The following is a 19,744-nucleotide window of genomic DNA, read 5'->3' as shown; positions in this document are numbered from 1 at the left end:
AGCACAGAAATTAGCAAACCCACATGGGGCTGAGCCCCAGAGAGACAGAGATTGCCCTCAGTGATATGGGTCAAGGAAAGTACTACCTGTCAATTCCATTTGAAGATCATTAGAAGCTGGATAAAGGACCGCTCAGCATTTACCCAGGATTCCAATTTAGAGTGGGGAGAAAAATAAATTGGAAGAGAATCATTTATGGGAGAATTAGGAAAGAACATATAAAGGGGGAAAATGGCTTCTTGCATCATGTGACTGATAGCAAGTCAGAAAAATAAAGCCTTAAATCTGATAAATCTAACACCCTTTTGGGAAAAAAAAAATAGAAGGAGGCCTTGTAAGGTGAGAATCTTCCACTCAGGTGGAGAACACAGTACTAATTTAAGGAAAGACGTTAAGTGTCTCATAGACACACATACAGTGGCTAAAATCCTACCAAAGGGAGATGGCTTTCGAAAGCAGAACGAGGAACTTGCTTAGATGAAAATAACAACCAGTGTCCCAGTGCTTGTTTGTAGACCTTCGAGAAAGCTAAACCGGCATCCACATCATTTCGTGTGGATTTCAAGTGAAGCCTCCTATGGACAAACCCTCCCCCACCCCCTGCTGCCACCCAATGTCACCCTTAGGGTAAAAAGAAAACCACAAAAGGAATCATTTAAGATTTCATGTTGTGTTCTGCTATGAATGAGGAGTTTCAGAACTGCATAGGGTGCTGCCCCCATGTTTACTGCAGCATTATTTACAGTAACCAAGATATGGAAGCAACCTAAGTGCCCATCGATGGATGAATAAAGATATGGTTTGTGTATAGGTACGTATATGTATGTATGTATATATATACATATATATATATGTATATATATAGTGAAATACTACTCAGACATAAAAAGGAATGAAATCTTGTCATTTGCGACAACATGGATAGACACTGAAGATATTTATGCTGATTGAAATCAGTCAGAGAAAGACAAGTACCATCTGATCTCACTCATATGTGGAAGCAAAAAATAATGAACAAGCAAAATAAAACAAAAACAAACTCTTACATACAGAGCTGTGATTAGCGGTTACCAGAGGGGAAGGGGGTTATGAGATGGGCAAAATGGGTGAAGAGGGTCAACTGTGTGGTGACGGATGGTAAGTAGACTCATGGTGATCACTCTGTAGGGTATACAGAAACGAAAATCCAGTTGTTGTGGGCTGAAAAAATCCAGAGAATATAAATTACTACTTGTGAAGAGACTGATACTTTGCTTTTATTTTAATATATCGTAGGAAAACATTAAAGAGTAGATGCATGGCCATTTTCCTTTGATGTTCTCCAGAGTTTTACTTTACACTGTCATGCTGTACACCTGAAACTTATAAAAGAAAACAAAACTGCACAGGGTGAATTAGCAGATACCACAGAGGAAAGGGTGGAGGAAAAAGGAAGTTAGAAGAAGCTCGGTTACAAGAATAAACTCCACTTGAAATGATGGCCCTCAGTGATTCTGGCTCAGCTTCAGGGCAAAGGGAAGGTAAATTCAGATTTCACTGGAGGAGAGAAATGAAGATGGGAGAAGAGTGCTTATGGCGCCACATTTGCTACTGGACTTTGTTTGACCGGCACTAAGTTTCAGGAGAAGGATGCACACGGGTGTTTCTGGGGCAATCAGGTGATACAGTGGGAAGTACAGTCATCCTGGAGCCTGGGACCTGGGTTTGAAAGCCCTGTCTGTGGCTTACTGTGTTTGTAACACGTCCAACTATTGGCTTCTTTATCCCTAAAATGAGAATCATAATGTCCCCCTAATAGGACTGTTGTTAGGACTCAGTGAAAGAATACCTGTCAGTCCCCTGGCATGTGTGGGCACTCAGCAAATCCTAGTTTCCTTCCTCCTGACCTTTCTGCCATAGAAGCTGTTCGTGGTAACCCAGGTTTTCGAGGCTCTGTAGCAACGGCTTTCAACTTTCAAATAATGTCAGAACAGCCTGTGGAATTCTTTCTCTGAGCCTCAGTGTCAGGGATTCTGATTTCCTAAGTGTGCAGTGGGATCTATAAGTTTGCACTTCTACTTTTTAACAAAAACAAGACGTGTAATTTTAATCAACATTGAAGTTAAAAATGACCAATAAAGTCCTTCAATCCCCACTGCTTCTAGTGTAGACATTGAAGCAATAGCCTAGCTTTAAAGACTTTTCAAGAACTGGCCTCCACCTACCTTTCCTAACTGATTGATCCTTTGCCCCCTAATCCACACCTGCCCTCTCTCTGGTCCTTGGGAGACCAGCACCCCCAAGGGCACCCTGCTACCTGTCTCTTTGGCTCTCTCATTCTTATTCCTCTTTCAAGATCCAGCTTGATGCCATGCCTTAGCTCCCCACCCCTCTCCCTTGTCCTTCTCTCCAAGTCCATGGTAGACCTTTCACCTCTGAACTTCTCCATCATCTTTTGCATCAAGCATTTAGGAACAGTTGCATACCATGTTGCTTGAAGTTACCAACCATGCTTCCTGATTTAGGGTTTGTGTTCTTTGGGGTAAGAAATGTACCCGTGCCTTACAACTCTTTCAATCCCTCCTAACACCTAGTTGAGTGGTTTGCGTAGCAGGCGCACTATAAATAGCTGTTGGTTAAGTAACGTGAATGAAGTAATCACTAGTCACAGTCAGGAGGCTCCTGATACACCGCCTTGAGCTTAGGGAGATCACTGCAGCTGTAACAGCAAGCAATTCCTGTCTGCTACCACCATTCTAAGGACTTTGCAGACATGAACTCAGTTAATGCTCATAATAACTCTAGGACATTTATCCCATATTATTCCCATTTTACGGATGAGAAAATTGTGGCCCAGAGAGGTGAAGGGACTTGTCCAAGGACACACAGCTAGGAATTGTCAGAGTTGAAGTTCTAGCCAGCTCTGGTTGACCCCAGAGTTCATGCTTTTAACCCCTACTTTAAACTTCCCCTTCCTAAGAGCTGAAGTTTAATTAGTGCTGACTATGAGTGCTAGGAACTTGGCTACGTACCACACAAGTTTTTCCACTTAATTTGTACAACAATCAATTTTTTAAAAAAAACTGAGAGGTATATTTGAGTCCAGGCTCTGATTTTAACTTGCATCATTTCACTATAGTTAGTAGCAGTTTATGGTAGAATGACCCCACTTAGAATTAACCCAACCATGTTGTGATTCCATATCTGCCTTTGTCTAGATGAATGCTATTTTGCATCATCTTTTCCAAATTAATCTGCTAAGCTCTTGATAAATATTAGCTTCCTTATACTTAATCTACAGGTAATGGAGGGCATTATTTTGATTGGAAAGAAGAGCGGCAGGGAAAGAAAGAAGCAGCATGCTATAGAAATGATGCCTTTGGCAGAGAGTGGAGGAACCATTGGAAATGGGGTAGACATTTGTTGGGCTGCGTCCCCAATTTGCAAATGAAGGAAATGAGGTTAATCATATTGCTCAAGGGCCCCAAGTTGGTCGCCCAATGAGATTCAAACATAGGTCAGCCTGGCTTCTGAATCCTGGTGCTTAAGTGCTCTGCTCTGTCGTGGATATATCTGGCTCTTACCACCTTTTGACTCTCTCTCTTCTTGCCATGGGAACACCCGGCTTACTACACCCACCACGCATGCTCTGTCAGCTGCAGCAACATTTCCTGCTAGGCCAGGGCCAACCTCTAGGCTTTTCTTTATCTAAAGGGAAACCTCTGTGGTTAGATACAGCTATGCAAATAGCTCTGCCCTCTTGATATTGGTTTTGAGGCTTCTGAGGATTTTATCCTCTAATGTTACATGTGGCAAAACATTTTCCTGAGTTGGTTACTGTGTACGTGTCTATATATGTGTGTATATACACACACATATATACTTGTGCGCTTATTTGTGTATTTAAACTTTTTTAACCTAACTCTACTGATATCACAGGGTGTATCATAGGAAAAACTGCTATGTGGTCAAAAGCCATGTTTTGTCAATAATAAGAAAACAAAACATAATAAAAGGGGGGACATTTTACTGAAGGCATGTGGTTGGCAGATAAGCACATGGAAAGGTACTCAACATCATTAGTCATGAGGGAAATGCAAATTAAAACTGCAATGAGATGCCAAGGCATGCCTAGTAGAATGTCCAGAATTACAAAGACTGACCACTCCGGGTGTTGGCAAAAGTGCAGAGGAGCTGAAACTCTCGTATGCTGCTGGTGGGAAAGTAAAATAGTTGCAACCACTTTGGAGAACAGTTTGAGAGTTTCTAAAAAACTTAAACATACGTCAGCCATTCCACTCCTGGATATATTTCAAGAGAAATGAAAGCATATGACTATGTAAAACCTATACGTGAATGTTCATAGCAGCTTTACCTGTAATAACCAAAAACTGGAAACAACCCAAATACACAATAAAAGGTTAATAAAGAGACAAATTATGTATATTTATACAAGGGAATATTACTCAGCAATAAAAAGAAATGAATATTCAACATGGATGAATCTCAAAATAAGTGTGGTGAGTGAAAAAAAGCCAGACAAAAAAGAGTACCTACTGTATTGATATAAAGTTCTACAAAATGCAAATGAATCTACAGTGACAGAGAACAGTGGTGGCCTGGGGATGGGGAGGAGGGCAGAGACGAGTGGAGGTGGATAAGAATTTCAAAGGGAAAAGGACATTTTTGAGAGCGATGGATGTGTCCATTTATCTTGATTGTGGTGATGGTTTCTCAGGCACATACATAGGTCAAAACTTACCAAGCTGTATGCTTTAAATGTATGCAGCTTCTTGTATGTCAGTTTTATCTCAATAAAGCCATGCTTTGCACATAAGAGGCTTTATATTTGGGGTTTGGCAGACACAAGTGTCCTGCTCATGACTTTTTTAGCTGGACCTCCCCTGCTCTCAGCACTCCTGAGGGGCTAGTCCAGAAGTCAGTGGAATTTAAAACACCTTCCCTTGTTTCCTCCCCTAGTGGGACGAGGAGCAGCTGAGAGTACAATCTGGAAACCCAGAATGCTTTGGGAGTGTTCTGGCTAATGCAGATTTCTTGCTCTTTGCATATTAAGTGGGCAGCTTCCTAATATCAAGTGTTTAACTTGATAACCTTCCTAAAGCTGTAAGGTCAGGCTCCAGCCTTCCTAAGAAGTGCAGTGAAGCTGCCTGAGATTCTCTTTGCTGATTCAGGAGCTTGCCTTACTGGAGGTGGGCCTCCTGGGCTTCAGCTACCATTGCCGGGGGGGGGGGGGGGGGGGGGGGGGGGGGGGGGGGGGGGGGGGGGAAGGAGAAGGGAATGGGCAAATGTGGAAGGAAGTGGTTGCATCTGGACGGAGTCAGGGCACCACTAGGAAGCTTCCTCTGAAACACCCCATGCCCCCTCTCCGCCCCCAATCTCTCACATTGACCTGCTGTCTTGTGACTTGCCTGTTTATTTTAAACTGTAATATAGAAGAAAGTTCCTGTTATTTTGGAGTTCTGATCGGTTGGGTCTTGTCCAGTCAAATGTTTCCTATAATTCCCATAATCAAATTTCCCTTTGAATGGCAGCTCAGAGGAAATAGATTGTCTGATGTGTGCAAATCTGTGAAGCTGAACACACATCCAAGAAAGGCCAGAATGACAGAAAAAATGATGAGGTAGCTGATGAGCTCACATTAAAATTGAAATGTGGTTGGCTTCATGTTCAGACAAGGAAGACTGTAATTCCTTCTAACCGGGCACTCTTAACAGAAGATCAACCCACTGAAGTCGAATAATTTTAAATGACTGTGAATTTTTCTACCCCTACTACAGAAGGGAGTTTTATCTCCTAGTCAGTAGGCAGATCAAATGCCAGACCTCCTTCACCAGTTCCTAACTAACCTCTTTGAGCCTTGCATATGCATCTGTAATATAGGGAGGCTGGCACCAACATTGCACCATTGACCTGAGGATTAAATGAGATCATGGAAGTAAGATGACTTATGCGGGCATGGATGGTCAACATACAATAGTTTAGCAAGATGTTAAAATAGGATTCTTTTTTTCTCTATTTGGCTGATGCCCTTAAAAAGTCCAGGTACTCCCACATCAAAACAACATGGGACTTGCAAAGGAAGGGTAAAAGCCAGATGTACGACACTTTGCTCTTCTCCCATCTGGAAGATCTAAACGAGAAGAATTTGGAGAGATCAGTTGGAAATCAGGGAGATTGTTTCTTTGGGGAAAGCATTTGCAATGCAATGGAATTTTCCTTTTCACTCCATGGGGGTGGCGTGAGGGTATTTCCCTTCACCCCAAGTAGACCGTGAAAGGCTTCAAGAAGTCTCTGACCTTGACCTGTATCCAGTGGAATCCATGTAGCCCAGAGGCTAGTGGCAGATCACGCCTGGAAACAGCCTAAGTCCAGAGGCTGTGACTGGTGTGCCCTGGTGGCAGAGGCAAGGAACACAGGCTATCCTGGAATCAGCCTCTACCCCTGGATTGTTGGGGCAAAGCCTGTTTGAATGAGTGCGTCCCAGTGTGGGCCACAGGCAAGAGAGGGCCACATGGGGCTTTAAAAAATTCTGCCAGAGAGGACTCCCTGAACAGGAGGGATATGACCTCAACAAATGGAACGGACCATCAGATTCTCAGGGGCTGAAGGAGAAAATGCAGGCAGCCAGCCATGGGAACACACATGGCCAGCCTCATGAGAAGTGCATCTTAATGCTGCTTAGGGTAGATGGGGGGCAGTGTCTTTGGGAACCCACCAAAACCTCCCTGAAGAGGCAGCTTTGGACTTGCACAAGTTGAGAGGAGAGTAACACCAGATAAGGTTGGTAACAGGAAAGTAGAACATTTCCTGTCCCTTGCCTTCCTCGCCACCCCTCTCCCAACCCTTTTTACTTCTGGAGGAGCTGGAAGAAGCGGAACTTGCCATACTGTCACCCTTTCTCCTGCAGAGTTCTCAAGCCCCCCAGGCCTGATCTGTCTGAAAGGCAGACTCCTTACCTCTAAATGAGTTTTAGAGTATTGTACGGAAGGCTACATTTTAATTACCCACTTGAGATGGTTTTGTGACTTCAAGTGAATGGAGGATTTTTCATTACCCCAGAGACTGAAAATATGATGGAACCGGCCTGAGAGTCCATCCAGGGTGGGGAAAGTTCTAGCCCCAGAGAACTGATTTGTGTTTTTTACAGTTTTTTTCCCTGTAATTGATTTCTAATCTCATAGCGTGGGGGTCGGAAAAGATACTTGATACGATTTCAATTTTCTTAAATTTACCAAGGCTTGATTTGTGACCCAAGATGTGATCTATCCTGGAGAATGTTCCGTGTGCACTTGAGAAGAAAGTGTATTCTGCTGCTTTTGGGTAGAATGTCCTATAAATATCAATTAAGTCTATCTGGTTTAATGTGTCATTTAAGGCTTGTGTTTCCTTATTAATTTTCTGTCTGGATGATCTGTCCATTGGTGTAAGTGGAGTGTTAAAGTCCCCCACTATTATTGTGTTACTGTCAATTTCCCCTTTTATGGCTGTTAGCATTTGCCTTATGTATTGAGGTGCTCCTATGTTGGGTGCATAAATATTTACAATTGTTATATCTTCTTCTTGGATTGATCCCTTTATCATTATGTAGTGTCCTTCCTTGTCCCTTGTAACAGCCTTTATTTTAAAGTCTATTTTGTCTGATATGAGTATTGCTACTCTAGGTTTCTTTTGATTTCCATTTGCATGGAGTATCTTTTTCCATCCCCTCACTTTCAGTCTGTATGTGTCTCTAGGTCTGGAGTGGGTCTCTTGTAGACAGCATATATACGGGTCCCTTCAGCCAGTCTGTGTCATTTGGTTGGAGCATTTAATCCATTTACATTTAAGGTGACTATGGATATGTATGTTCCTATTACCATTTTCTTAATTGTTTAGGGTTTGTTTTTGTAGGTCTTTTTCTCTTGTGTTTCCCACCTAGAGAAGTTCCTTTAGCATTTGTTGTAAATAGAGAACTGATTTGAATGGGTTATGGGAGAGAAAAAATACAGACTTATTCTGATTGCTTCTTACGAGACCAGCTTTCCAACATAATGGTTACAGTAGCTATGGTTATGACAGGAAGATATTATTCCTGAAGGCATATGTGACAGTCCTGAAGGCTGTTCACTGCATAGTCCCAGCTCTCTCTCTTCCAGGAACCTGGTAGGATTGCCATTTCCCAGCCCTTCGGGGTTGGGTATTGTCGTGTGACTTGCTCTGGGTTGAGCATTTCATTGTGGTGTAAGACCCTGCGGAGTTCTCTTTTCTCTATCAATGTCCAGATCCACCCTGTAGCCACTGTGTAGTGACATGGAGCCCCTGAGCACTCGAAAGTGGCCAGTCCAAACTGAGATGTAAGTGTAAAAGACATATCAGATTTCAAGGACTTAGTAGCCCCAAAATTCTTGTAAATATCTCACTAATAATTTTTACATTTGTTACTTGTTGAAAAGATACTATTTTGAATATAGTGGGTTGAATGAAAATATCCTTAAAGTAATTTCATCTGTTTCTTTTTACTAGTTAAAATATGGCTATGAGAAAATTTTAAATATACATGTGACTTGCATTATGTTTTTTAAAAATTTATTTTATTGACGTATAGTTGATTTACAGTGTTGTGTTAATTTCTGCTGTACAGCAAAGTGCATAATGTTTTTACTGGATAGTGTGTTTACTCCATCAGTCTGGAGGATTCCTAAAGTGAGGATGTCAAAAACATGGAGAAGGTCCTACAGTCAACCCATAAAGAATGTGCAATATAAGCAGGAAATAAAAGTTTGCTCTTTTAAGCCATTGGGGTTTGGGGTTGTTTGTTATGGCAGCATTAATAACCTAGCTGTTCTGATTGAGTCAACATGGAAGAGAAAAGGCAGCAGAAGTGAATTTCCTGACTCTCCTATCCTCTCAAATTTCCATGAAAGTCTTTTTTTTCTTCTTTGGACTCCACATCTCCATGATCAACGACCAGAAATGTCAGAATCTTTTAGGATTTTCCTTGTCTTCTGAAGTGGACTCTGGTCTAGCAGTCATTTAGAAGAGAATGGCAAATCCAATAACATTGTGTGGATTTTTCTTTTTTGGCAGTGTCTTGACGCACAGGAAGATAACCTTCCACTTGTCTCGTCTTTGGGTTAGTAAATGAGGTCAACATAAGGCCAGAAGACTCAGTGTCCCAGTTTGGTCATCTGTTTCCTGCCACAGTGAGTGATCCAGTTGGATAAACAGCCCGCTCTTTCTGTTATGTCTCCCTTCCTATTCCTCTTGCTCTCTAGGCCTCTCTGTGAAGTGTTTGCATTAGCATTTTGCAAGCTCATTCTGACCGCAGTGTGGAGGGTATTTGGAGTTGAGCATTCCTGAGAGAACAGTGGCAGTCAAGCCTGTTATCGTAATCCAGGTGAGAGGTACCTGAATCACAGCCTCACATGAAGGTGAAGCAGGTGAGAGTCCATTTCAGTCAACAGTTGGACAAATATTTACAAAAGGTCCATCGTATGTCTGGAGTTGTGCTGGCATGAGAAGTAGCCTAGCCTTACTCTCTGCTCTCAGAGAGCCCCTAAGCTGATGATTTCAATACCCTGTGATCGCTGAGTGCTATTATGGGTGGATAAAGAAGGGGAAATGGGTTGTTTAGGGAAAACTTCCTGGAGGTGGTGATAACTGAGTGAAGTTTTGAAGGATGGATAAGATTTAGTAGGCAAAGAGTGTAGGAGACAGATTTGGCAGATACTTAGGAGGAAGAACCAACAGGAGGGTAAGAAATCTAAGATGATTTCTAGTTTCTGACTTAGAGACCTGGGAGATGATCATTTCATTGAAGAGTGTAAGAAATACAAAAAAACCCAGCCTAGTTAGTGGAAAGGATAATTTTTCTATTTAGATAGAAAAATACTGAATTTAAAGTCCTAGTTAGAATCTAGGAATGACTGCCCAGTGGCAGTTAGGGATTTACAGGACTGGAGCAAAGAAGAAAGGTCAAAGTAGAATTTGAGGTTTTGGAGTCATGAGCTTGTCTGTGTACATTTGAAGCTGTAATAACGAATGAGAATGTCCAGGGAGAACAAGAGCCCATGTATTCATTCACTCACACATTCAATGTTTACCGTGTGCCCACTTCGTGGTAACTGAAGAAATGTGAGTTCAGCCTGGGTCAGTACTTTAATGACAAACAGGACTATAGACTCTTCTTTCAAGACTCTTGGTGGTGCAGAGAAATAGATGAATAGCTGATAATTAGAAGTGGGATAGAAAACCAAGAGGACACCCTTTAAGGATGAGAGAGACTTTATGGAGTTGAAAAATTAGTTGAATTTCGCCTACACTTGAAAAAAAATTTTTTGCCAGTGAGAGAAATATAGCTTAAAAATTTCAGTTGATTGTACACGTAGTTGTTAAAATTGTTAAATCTGCAGAGATTTCAATCTTTATTAATGATTATAATTAATAAGTCACATCTATGTATTACCTGATTTTTCTGTTTTGCAAATGGACATAGAAGACTTCTGCTTCAAAAGAAACTTGCTAGACAAACTTTAATTGACCACCTCCTTATGCAGGGGCAGAAGAGTCAAGACCCAGTCATGCCCTCTGCGCCATAGCATCTGTTTATAAAGCTTAATATGCGTGAACTGTATAAATGATCGTTGTGACGAGATTACACTTGCATTTAATACCATAAAAAGTAAGAAAGTGGAATGGTTGAGAAAAGTCTAGAAAACTGGCTTGAAGCTCTGTTTATACTGAATGAATAGCTAAAGAATTTGAGTTTTCCCTTTTTCTTTGGAGGCAATGGGGAGCCATTTGTTCAAGGGGGCCTAGATTGGAGGTAGCTTGACGGCAGGTGACTCAGGGGCTAGGAAATCAGTTAGTGGACTCTTGTCCCTTATCTGTATGGCAGGTATTAGAGTGTAGGCAGTAGAAATAAGGATGAACACAACCATTTCAAAGGAAGGATCCACAGATGGTAGTGACTGAATAAGATGGTGAGAGTTGAGAGGTACTCAGAGAGGACTGTAGTATTTCGATCCTCTGAGAAGAGCAGTTCTTTAGCAGAAAAAAGAAAATCATAGCATGAGGGACATGAGTTTGTTGTAAGGAGAGAGAGTGGAGATGTAAGGGTCTGCTTAGAGTCATGAGCAAAGAAGGCCTGCAGTCCTAGGAGGTGGGTTCGCCAAAGGAGAACATGTAGAATTAAGATGAACACAGCTTTATGTCGGACAACTGGGAAGAGCCATGGATGGAGATCGGGAGCAGGAAGAGGGGCCAGCAAAAGGGTTGATCAAGATGTGGTCAGGAGGGCTTCCCTGGTGGCGCAGTGGTTGAGAATCTGCCTGCCAATGCAGGGGACACGGGTTCGAGCCCTGGTCTGGGAAGATCCCACATGCCACGGAGCAACTAAGCCCGTGAGCCACAACTACTGAGCCTGCGCGTCTGGAGCCTGTGCTCTGCAACAGGAGAGGCCGCGACAGTGAGAGGCCCGCGCACCGCGATGAAGAGTGGCCCCCACTTGCCGCAACTGGGGAAAGCCCTCGCACAGAAAGGAAGACCCAACACAGCCAAAAATAAATAAATAAATAAATAAATTTATTAAAAAAAAAAAAAAAAAAAAGATGTGGTCAGGAGAAGAAGACTGTCAGAAGCCTAGGGAGAAGCCTGATTCTGCAAGAAGGCACGTGTGACATGCCTTCAACGGCGTCAAAAGCACGGTAGGTGAGAAGGCCGAGGCCTACAGAATGCAGTTGGGTGTGGTCATGAAAGCACATGGTGACCTTCAAGGGAGAAGTTTCAGAAGGATGGTGTGGGGAAAAGTCGCAACACAGAGAAAATGGGGCGGGTAGTAAAAAGGGGAAGCAGTGGTTGCAGATGATTGATTCATTCTAGAAGTTCGTTACAGTGCATTCTAAGGTAGAGGATTGGGCTGTAGCTTCCAGAAATACAGTAACTCATAGTAACTCATTCACTTATTTGTTCAACAGGCTCATATTAATTAGAGTCCACTAATGCTTGTTCACTGCTAGGTAAATAAGGCAGGCAAGATCCCCATGATCACGGAGCTTGCATTCTAGTGTGGAGGGATAGTCCATAAACAATCAAGACAACCTCAGATACTGAAAGTGCTATTGACGAAAATAAAACAAGGCAAGAAATAAGTACATTCCAGTCTGTGGAAAGAGAAAGTGTACAGATCCTGAGGCAGGATTGAGCGCCTCATGATCAAGGAACAAAAAGAAAGCCAGTGTGTCTGATGCTTGATAAACTAGGGGGGAAGTGATAGGAGACATCAGAGAGACAGGGAAAGAACTTGGGTTTTATTCTAAGTGCAAGAGGACATCACTGATGGATTTTACAGAAGTGACATGATCAGACTGACAACTTGCAAGTTCTCTTTGGCTTCATCAAGAATGGACTACAGAAGGCAAGAATTAAAGCTTGCAAACATGGGAAGCTGCTGACTAATTCAGGCAAGAGGTAAGGTTGGTTTAGACCAGACTGGTAGCACTGAAAATGGAGAGAAAGGGTCAGATTTGAGATATGTTTTGGTGGTAGGATGATCAATTAAGATCTGTTAAACGATGTTAGGATAAGGGGAAAAGACAAATGAAGGATGACTCCTAGGTTTTTGACCTGAGTGACTGGACAAATGGCAGAGCATTTGCTGATACAGGGAGACTGGGGGAAGTGCAGATGTGGGGTGTGGTAGGATGGTAGCATCAGGGGTTTCATTTTGCTCACATGTGGCATGCTCTGAGTCATCCAAGTAGAGGTGAGGTCCGAAGGACTGGTTAAAACCAAGTGAAAGATTTTTTTCTTAGCGGAACACTGAATATTTGTAAATTGTAGACTGAGGGTAGGAATATGCTGGAGAGAAGAAAGGAGGAAATGAGGAAGGAAGGTTTTGGAGCAGGTGATGAAGGATTGGATCACTGGACCAGACAGAACGTTGCCGTGAAAAGCAGGAGCGATACCACTGATGTGAAAAAGGAAAGAGAGACAGATGTAGAAATAGAATTCTTTGGATGTTGAGAGGAAGAAAGAGGGTAGAGCTTATGCTGACTGCCCTTGACATCTCTCTAAAGCAAGAGAGGAAGTCACCTGCAGAGGGGGACTGAGTGAGCAGAATTGTTGGGAGCTTGAGGAGAGAGGTTTGGAATAGACATTTTGGAGACTCAGTTGAGAGTAAAGGGCATCAATCTCTAGGTAGTGCAAGGAGGGAGAAAAGCCATTGACATCTTTCAGACGTCCTTAGTGACCCTAAACAAGAATAAGGAATCTAATGGAAATGACCTGGGCACACAGGTTGGGGTAGAGACGCTAGCAGGAGGTCAAGGGTGTGTTGAGAGACTAGGTTAAGGACATGTGTGGGATCCGGGCAGGGGATCTGGAGTAGCCAGAAGAGCCTTAGTGTGCTGAGTGGGGCTGAGGGGTTAGGCTCCTGACGTAGGCAAACGCTGGGTGAATCCTCTGTGGGGTAGAGATGTGAAAGCGTGGCTACAAGTGTGGTCCACGGACTGGCAGCATCAGGACCCCTGGAAGTCTGTTAGAAATGCAGAAGCTAGAGTTCCAACCCAGATCTCAGAGTCAGAACATGAGTTTTAACTAGACTCATCAGGGGGTGTCCTATGCATATTACAATCTGTAATGAGCTGCTCTAGGGAATGAGCTTTCAAAGGTTAAACACTTTTAAAACTAAGATCTGTGTATTTCTGCTGAAGATCAGAGGATCTTTCTTATAGGTTAATATATTTTACTTTTAAATATATCTATGCTTTTCTGATTTTAAAAAAGAACGTATACTTGTTTTAGAAGTGGAAAATATGGATATGTGTGAAGAAAACCATAATTTGAAAAGATACATGCACCCCAATGTTCATTGCAGCGCTGTTTACAATAGCCAAGACATGGAAACAACCTAAACGTCCATTGACAGATGAATGGATAAAGAAGATGTGGTATATATATGTGTGTGTGTATATATATATATATATATATATATATATATATATATACACACAGACACAGACACACACACACACATATACACACAATGGAATATTACTCAGCCATAAAAAAGAATGAAATAATGCCATTTGCAGCAACATGGGTGGACCTAGAGATGATCATACTAAGCGAAGTAAGTCAGACAGAGAAAGACAAATACTATATGATATCACTTCTAGGTGGAATATAAAAAAATACATATGAATTTACATATGTACATATGAATTTATTTACAAATTAGAAACAGACTCACAGATGGAGAAAACAAACTTATGGTTACCAAAGGGGAAAGGTGGTGGGGGGGATAAATTAGGAGGTTGGAATTAACAAATACACACTACTATATATAAAACAGGTAATCAACAAGGACCTACTGTATAGCACAGGGAACCCTACTCAATACTCTATAATAACCTATATGGGAAAAGAATCTGAAAAAGAATAAATATGTGTATATGTATAACTGAATCACTTTGCTGTACACCTGAAATGAACACAACATTGTAAATCAACTATACTCCAATATAAAATAAAAAATTTAAAAAAAGAACATACTCTTGTTTTAGAAGTGGGAAATATGGATATGTGTGAAGAGGCGGATGCTTAGCCACATTCTTAGGGCCTGTTCCAATAGTAGAATGAACAGAATAATAACTGAGAGCGTCTCTCAGATGTTCCGTCTTCCCCAGGAAGTATCCCTGGAAGGTGGTATAGCCGCAGAGCAGCTGCTTCCTGGTAGGTGACCTTCTGTCAGTTACTTATCCTAGCCTCTGTTTCTTTTTTTTTTTTTAAGAAATTCACGTTCTTTTTTATTTATTTATTTATGACTGTGTTGAGTCTTCGTTTCTGTGCGAGGGCTTTCTCTAGTTGCGGCAAGTGGGGACCACTCTTCATCGCGGTGCACGGGCCTCTCATCATCGCGGCCTCTCTTGTTGCGGAGCACAGGCTCCAGACGCGCAGGCTCAGTAATTGTGGCTCACGGGCTTAGTTGCTCCGTGGCATGTGGGATCTTCCCAGACCAGGGCTCGAACCCGTGTCCCCTGCATTGGCAGGCAGATTCTCAACCACTGCGCCACCAGGGAAGCCCCCTAGCCTCTGTTTCTTTATCAGCAAAATGTGTATGCAAATAATAGCACATAGGATTAATGTTAGAATTCCATTAAAAATTCATGTAAATGCCTTAGGACAGTTCCCAGCACATAATACAAAAAAAAAAAAAAAAGTTATCATTATATAATAGGACTGTACCAGGATGAGAAATCACTAAGCAAAGCAAATTTTTAGCACAATGTTAACAGATGCTCCTGCTTGGACGTCTTTGGGCCACTTCAGGTACAGAATATTGCCTTGAAGGTCCTCACCAGCCATGCCAGTTCAGGAGAACCCTGGAACCCTGGAGGACTGAGGAGACAAGATACACCCCTGATCTGAAGGAGCTGGTCAGGAAACGAAAACCAAGGTCTATGCAAAGGCGAGCAAGGTGTGGAAATTTTGATGTGGAGAATTAGAAGCAACAGAGGGAAAGCCCAAGTCCTGGGATGGAACGCAAGGTTTTCCTGGGGCCTCTTCCACTTTTTACTTGTTATATCTTTTCTTTTTATTACATAAGCCCATAGCAGCGATGCAATCGCTTTTGTAGTAACCCAGTTACAAATGAAAACCAGAAAAACCAGGAAGTAAGGGAATGAGCTGCCCTCCACTGCCCCTGACTAGAGGGTAAGCAATTTGGAAATCTCCCATTTTCTGATGGTGGCGTGTCCATACATTTAAATGAGCACTGATGAAACATTATGTTACGTGTTCAACGTAATGATGTGTGAGGCTACGTGAAATGTTTAATTTGCCATGTGGCACATGTAGGGTAGAAAGAATGCATACCTTCTAAGACATTTAGTGAATATGTCCTTCTTTTTGAAATTTCCTCCGATTATAGGTTCTACCTGAGCTATAGCAATACTGTGTACATGCGTGAGAGAATAATGAAGAATCCTGGTCATGCTTCTTTAACGTCCTTTGTCTTTCTTGGGGGACGAATGACGGATTGAAGTTATTTTGTGGACTGGCAGATTTGTTTGCAAGGGCAAAGGTGGTACAGTTTGGGTGGGTACTATATTAAGCACATGCTTGCAGTTCTTCTGGGGGAAAATGCACGCTATCATTTTTTTCCTTGAGGTGTGACACATGTGATACTGGAGTTTCCTAGGATTTAATAAAATAACAGCCATTTACAGAATATGTAGCCTGGGTCAGGAACTCTGCTAAGGACTTTGCAAGCATTGTTTTATTTCAAACTCCCTCTAAACCTCTGAGGTAGTTCCTCCTATTATGCCCATTTTACAGATGAGGACACTGAGGCACAGAAGGGTGAAGTAAGGTTACACGATTAGACGAGCAGAAATGGGATTCAAGCCCATATTTTGCACTTTTAGTCAATGTTACGTTTTCTCTTTTTTCACTCCTCACACTCTTCCTGGGGATGTCACTCAAATCCATTGCTTTACTTAGCATCCACTGTAACAGGAATTCTCTAGCCTCTAGGGTTACCCTTTCTTTTAGCAGCCACATAAAATGATTTAACCCTGTATAACTGTCTTTAGCAACCTCACCAATTTTTCCAAAAATTCTGAAGACTGACATTCTTTCATCCCTTCTCATTCTGAGTTCTTCTCCTGTCTTAGTTCTCATCACCTGCCCCCTAAAATACAGCAGTTATTATTCACTCTCTACATACAGCCTCATCCTACAGGTGCGCACAGTTCCTCCTCCATTCCCTCACACACCCCGTTGCCAAAGGTCTAACACATCAGCTGGGTTCTCTGGAAAGCAGATAACTGAGACAGAATCAGGAGTGGAGGAGGTTTACTGGGGAGGAGGGAGGGGAATCTCATGAAAGATAAAAGGAGAAAAAAGCAGAGCTGGGTAAGGAAAGCCTTCAGACTGCAATACAAGTCTGACTAGGGTGGCCTTGGAAGACGTGGTAGAGGGTAGTCTTCCCAATGGACAGATCTTTGAGCTTCATGTGGAAGAAGAAATGGCCCAAGGTGATAATACATATGGGCTCGTGGACAGTGGCAAATGGCCTGTACAGGTAGTCAGGGTCCTGCAAGGAAAAAGACTGGAAGATCAGAGACAAGAAGTTCTGGGGTAGTGGCGTATGGTCATATGGGAGTGGCCTGAAGTGGGAAGATTTTTGTATGTATGTCAACACCCCAAAAGCATCCACCCTAAAACTAGTTGGCCAGTTGATGTTCGCCTGTCCTTGTCTAAAGTCGCTACAGAACTGGCATAACTGGCACATGAATAGAGTGGTCACGGTGGCAGAGATGGTGGCCACGGTGGCAGAGATGGTGGCTATGCGTAGTGTCAACAGTATTGACTTCCATCTTCCAAGGCTGATCTAGCTAATGCCACCTCTGAATGCCCAACCTGTCAGCAACAGAGACCAATGCTGTGTGCCCAGTATGACACTATTCTTCAAGGACACAAACCAGCCACTGGGCAAGTTGACTAATTGGACACCTTCTATCTTGGAAGGACCAATGATTTAGTCTCATACAAACAGGCATTGATTCTGGGTGTGGGTTTCCATTTTCTGACCCTAGAGTCCTCAACCAGCATCACTATCCAAGGGTTTACAAAGTACCTGATCAGAGGCATGGGGTCCTGTACAACATAGCATCCAACCAGTAGACCCACTTTACAATTGGGGAAGTGAGGAAATGGGCCCATGACCGTGGGCTCCATTAGTCATATAACATGCTATACTATCCAGAAGCTGCTGGAGTGGTAGAACATTGGAATGACCTGCTAAAACATAGCAGAAATGACAGTTCAGAGGTAATACTCTGCAAAGATGGGGTCCATAAAAAAGATACCAAATATCAACTGAATCAGAGACCTCTATACGATGCTGTGTCTGAGAACCAAGGGGTGGAAGAGGAGTAACCTCACTCCTCACTCAGGTGCCCCACTGGTAGAACTTGCTGGAAATCCACCCTCCAGGATACTGGGGAAAGCTGTTCACAGGGAGGTCTCAGAGGAGGGATTCTGCTAGGATATGGCCTGCGGGTGGTTCTAGGGCAAGATGCTGGCCAAAGGGTACAGCTGATCATCCTGCACATAGGTGCCTGGTGCTGGAGATAGGGTGCATGTGGCAGGAACCTGCAGAGAGAACACACTGGAAACCTAAGTGTCCACTCTATTCTGCTGATAAAGTTTAGCATCACACCAGCTGGCAAAGAAAATGATTTAAAGGGACCATTCCATTTTCACGGAGCAGGCAATGAAGGGTGAATCTGGGGCTGAGAGTGAACAAATTGATAACTGACACATCCTCCAAGCCCTTTTGTCCTTCTTGAGCCTATCCTAGTCCAACTATTGCCAAGTCCTTAATGTACGTTGAAGCCACCCTCTTTTCTCCATCTTCACAATTCTGTCGTTAGCTTGCCTGGATTTTGTCAAGAGCCTCCTAACTGGTTTTGCTGTCCTATTATTGGCTCCCTTCAACATATTTTCTGTTCCTACAGAGTCAATTATTTTAACTCTAAACTCCTCCACTTAGGATGAAGGACTCTTGAAAATTTAATCCCACCCATTTCCCAAGTCTCAGCCTCATCTCTAACCATTCCCTTGCTTAAACTCTGTGATGAACACTAGTGAACTATGGGGAGTCCTCGTTAGTCAAACACTGCTTATTTCAATCACCAAATCCAGAAGGTTCTACTGGATACAAAACCAATACAACACAAAAATTTAACTAGAAAGCAGACCGTTTATAAAATTATGCCCCTCTCAAACATCCTTCCCACTTAATGTCCATGGCCTCACATCACATGAGTGTATTGTTGGCCAGCCAGGGTGTCGGCTGGGATAAATATCTGGTAATAGAGTGAAAAAAAAAATTTGCAGGAATCCCAAAGGACGCAGGGTTCTAGGAGACCGATAAAAGCGTTTCAACAGTGGCTCAAAGAATGTGAAAGCTAGCGATAAAGAACCTAGGGGTAAGACGGGAATAAAGTTGCAGACCTACTAGAGAATGGACTTGAGGATACGGGGAGGGGAAAGGGTAAGATGTGACAAAGTGAGAGAGTGGCATGGACATATATACACTACCAAATGTAAAATAGATAGCTAGTGGGAAGCAGCCGCATAGCACAGGGAGATCAGCTCGGTGCTTTGTGACCACCTAGAGGGGTGGGATGGGGAGGGTGGGAGGGAGGGAGATGCAAGAGGGAAGAGATATGGGGACATATGTATATGTATAGCTGATTCACTTTGTTATAAAGCAGAAAATGACACACCATTGTAAAACAATTATACTCTAATAAAGATGTTAAAAAAAAAAGATTATATTGGAAGAAGCAAAATTCAGTGGTGTTGATGCAAGATAGACACTTCAAAAGAGAATGATTTGAAGATCAAAATGTTGAGGCCACAAAGATTTCTACAGAACACCTTAAGTTCATGCTGAAAAAGTAAATTGAAAAGAAGGATCTTGTGTTATGCAATCATACTCTTTAGTCACAAAAATTAGGTCCTTAAAAAAGAATCATCTCTGGATTCTCTTTTCATTTGCTCTAAATATTCAAGATTCAGATGCAGGGCTGTCTCTCTCTAAGGTGATATCTGCTTGTGTGAGGGCCGTGGTGTCTATATGCACCATCACAGCAGTTGGGGAAAGGTATTTGGTCTATATGGATTTTTTAAAAAGCATTACAGAAAATGTCCTTCTATATCTTACCCTGAGATTTCCCTTGTGTCTAGTTAA

Source organism: Balaenoptera musculus, chromosome 13 (genome assembly GCF_009873245.2).
Source record: "Balaenoptera musculus isolate JJ_BM4_2016_0621 chromosome 13, mBalMus1.pri.v3, whole genome shotgun sequence".
In the NCBI taxonomy this organism is placed as follows: Eukaryota; Metazoa; Chordata; class Mammalia; order Artiodactyla; family Balaenopteridae; genus Balaenoptera; species Balaenoptera musculus.
This window is presented reverse-complemented; position numbering follows the sequence as displayed.